The following is a 4,009-nucleotide window of genomic DNA, read 5'->3' as shown; positions in this document are numbered from 1 at the left end:
CTCATGGTTTAGGACGCATTTTGTCCATTTATTCATTCATTTGTTCATTTGACACATTGTTTATTGAAGGGCTATTAAGTGTTAACATTGTGTGTTTATTGGTGAATGCAACAGGCATGTTTCTCCTATGGGAATCTTTTAGGATAGTGGAGATAACAGACAATACAAATGTAGACATACAAATGTAAGTTATGTAAAATGTAAAATTATGAGTTGTGATAAGTGCTTTGCAGGAAACCAAAAATGTGTAATAATAAAGAATAAAAATGAAAAGATAGGGGGCAGATGGGGTATCTTGGGACCTTCCTCTCAATTTTGCTGTGAATCTAAAACTGCTCAAAAAAATAAAGTCTAGGCCAGGCACGGTGGCTCACGCCTGTAATCCTAGCACTTTGGGAGGCTGAGGCGGGCGGATCACGAGGTCAGGAGATCGAGACCATCCTGGCTAACATGGTGAAACCTCGTCCCTACTAAAAATACAAAAAAATTAGCCAGGTGTGGTGGCGGGTGCCTAAAAATTAGCCGGGCGTGGTGGTAGGTGCCTGAAGTCCCAACTACTCGGGAAGCTGAGGCAGGAGAATAGCGTGAACCCGGGAGGCGGAGTGAGCTGAGATCGCGCCACTGCACACCAGCCTGGGTGACAGAGTGAGACTGCATCTCAAAAAAAATTAAAAAAAATTAAAAAGTCTTCAAAAAATAAAATAAAATAAAATAAAAAAAAGAAAGGGTGGTCAGAGAAGGCCTCTCAGAAGAAGAGACAATTAAGCAAGCATTCTTCCAGATGGTAATTTCCTGAAGAACCGAGAGACTGCTGGGGACTGTGCATATAGGTGTACAGTGTGATGCCTCCTGTTAAGAACAGTTACAGAGAATAGAATGTGGGTCAAGAACAAAGAAGGGATTACCAACTCTGATAAGATTCGCCAGGAAAGTTTTCCTAGAAGTGATATTTGAACTGAATCATGAAGAATGATAAGGCATTTTTGAAACCTTCCAGGCAAGAAGATTAATATCCTGCTTAAACTTCTCTCCCCATGACCTGTATTTCTACCCTCTAGTTTATGCTGCAAGAGGAATCTTTCTAAATCTCATATCTGAATATAAGAATGCTCTAATGAACAGTTTCTCATATACTCTACAGGTAACACAGACCAAATATTAGAGCATGGCGTATTTTGTAACATGGTCTCAATGTTAACAACAGTTCGCTCCTTGACCTCAACCTCTTTATTCTTTAGCAGTGGATTCTCAACTGGTCTCCTTCACACATTGCTGGCTATCTCAAGGCATTCTTTCTCCTTGGGCAAACTCCAACTTCTAAGATTCCATTCAAGGTCCAGGTCATCTGGGTGACACCTCCTCTCATCCCTCCTTTCACCCCTACCCAAGTCCTAGGGAGAGTTGGCCTCTCCTTTCTCTTGTCCTTCCACAGCATTTTCAATCTACCTCTACTTTGGAAATGATTTCACTACTCCCTAATTATTTTAAGGTTGGTCTCCCTCATGAGACTATTTGCTTCACAATGGCAAGGATTATGTGTTAGTAATTTTTGTATTCCCAGGCTGAGAAAGTACTGTGATTATATTATAAGTGAACAATCAATGTTTTTTAATTGATTGAAAGAATGAAGGAAGGAAAATGACTTACTGGGTGAATTCTCATGGTAACAGTTTAGCTTAAAGCATATAGGCTGGCATGAGGAACAGAAGGAAACTAAGAAAGATCACAGAGACAAAATTTAACTCTACGAGGAATAGAAAAGAAAGTAGGAAACACTGGCTCCATATTGCCAGTTTCCTGAATTCATAAAAGCCATTAAGGCAAAACAGAATTAAGTTATTAGCCACAGACATCCATGGATAAATCTGAGGATTTCCTAGAGCAGCCCTTATCCAATAGTTATATGAGAGCCATGTATATATATATATGAATTTTCTAGAAACCACAATTTAAAAAGTAAAAAAACAGACAAAATTAATATATTTTACTCAATCCAATACATTCAAAAATCATTTCAACATGTAACCAATATAAAAATATTTTATTTTGTTTTAATGTTATTTTGTTTTTGAGATGGAGTCTCACTCTGTCACCCAGGCTGGAGTGTAGTGGTGTGATCTCAGCTCACTGCAACCTCTGCCTCCCGGGTTCAAGTGATTCTCCTGCCTCAGCCTCCCGAGTAGCTGGGATTACAGGCATGTGCCACCATTCCCAGCTAATTTTTTTTTTTTTAATATTTTTGTAGAGATGGGGTTTCACCATGTTAGCCAGGGTGGTCTCAATTTCCTGACGTCGTGATCTTCCCACCTTGGCCTCCCCAAGTGCTGGGATTACAGGCATGAGCCACCGCACCCGGCCAATCAATATAAAAATATTAATGAAATATTTTAATTCTCATTTTTGGTACTAAGTCTTCAAACTCTGGTATGTATTTTACTTAATTTTTAAAATTTATTTTTAATTTTTTGTGGGTACATAGTGGATGTATATATTTATGGGGTACATGAAATGTTTTGTTACAGGCATGCAATGTGAACTAAGTACATAATGAAGAATGGGGTATCCATCCCCTCCAGCACTTATTCTTTGATTTACAAACAATCCAATTATACCCTTTAAGTTACTTTAAAATGCACAATTAAGTTATTATTGATTACGTCACCCTGTTGTGCTATCAAATTGTAGGTCTTATTCATTTTTTCTATTTGTTTAACCCATTAACCATCTTCATCTCACTTCCAGCCCCCCACAACACTTCTTAGCCTCTGGTAAGCATCCTTCTGCTATCTATGTCCATGAGTTCAATTGTTTTGATTTTTAGATCTCATAAATAACTGAGAACATGCAATTGGTGTGTGTATTTTATACTTACAGCACATCTCAGTTTGGAATGGCTAGTGTCTGTTACATTGTACAGCTCAGAGTTAGAGCATGTGACTGTTCTTTCCCATTGCATAGTCAGGAAAAAAGAGAATGTTTACTTGAGTGAAGTGTTTAATTATTATTTTACACAATTGCACCAAGCTGGTTTGTATAGGCTATCCAATTGCTTTGGAACTTCTATTGCAGAAGTTGGGGTTAGGAAAAGATGAAAGAGAATGAAGAAAAATAATTAGAATTCCTATTCACAGAGAATTCTAAACGGAGTATAAATTTGCAAGCTCTCCCTAAAAAGTTACCAAGATCCTTAAGGATGTTCATATCTACTATTTGACATAAGAGTCTCACTTCCAGTAATCAATCTGAGGAGGCATTTAGAAATGCAGGCTGAAATGCAGGCATCAAGATTTTCGCTGCCATTTTATTACACAAATTAGTCATTAGAAAAAACTCAAAGTCCAACATAATTGAAGTTTTTAAATAAATTGTGGTACATATTTGTAATGAAATATTGTGTTGCCACTCAAATTTATGCATAGGAAGATTTTTGATGATAAGGGGAATTATCTATGATATAATATTAAGTAAGAGGCACAGGAAACAATTGTGTATTCAATATAAAATAAACCATGTAGGAGGTGCAATGAAAGGCTGGAATGAAATATATTAAAGTGGTAACTATCTCAGAATAGTGGAATTGTGGGAGTGACTCATTTTTTCTTTATATTTTCATGAATTTTATAATTTTTTTCACAAGAAGTCCATACCATATCTACATGCAAGCAAACACAATCAAGGAAAATACTACAGTTTGTTTACTTTCCCATGACCATCATAGCTTTAGGAAGGAGCCCTTCCCCTCACCCCCTCTTCCCACCACACACATCCCAAAGCCATAGAAGCTTTGAGAAAGAATGGTCTGAGGGATGGTGTGAGAGACAAGCAAGTTCCCAAAGCACTGCATTGACAAGACAGCTTGCTGGAGGAAAAGACGGGAGACCAGGCTTCTTGTTCTGGATTTCTAATGCTGGCTGGGAAAATCTCATCACCCCCTGGGTCTCAGTTTCTCATTTGCAAACATCAGTGAAGATCACTGAAAGGGTTCCTCTTCACCTCTTCCAACTCTCTA

This window comes from Pan paniscus, chromosome 7 (assembly GCF_029289425.2).
Source record: "Pan paniscus chromosome 7, NHGRI_mPanPan1-v2.0_pri, whole genome shotgun sequence".
Lineage (NCBI taxonomy): Eukaryota > Metazoa > Chordata > Mammalia > Primates > Hominidae > Pan > Pan paniscus.
The sequence above is the reverse complement of the archived record's forward strand: the minus strand, read 5'-3'. Positions refer to the sequence as shown.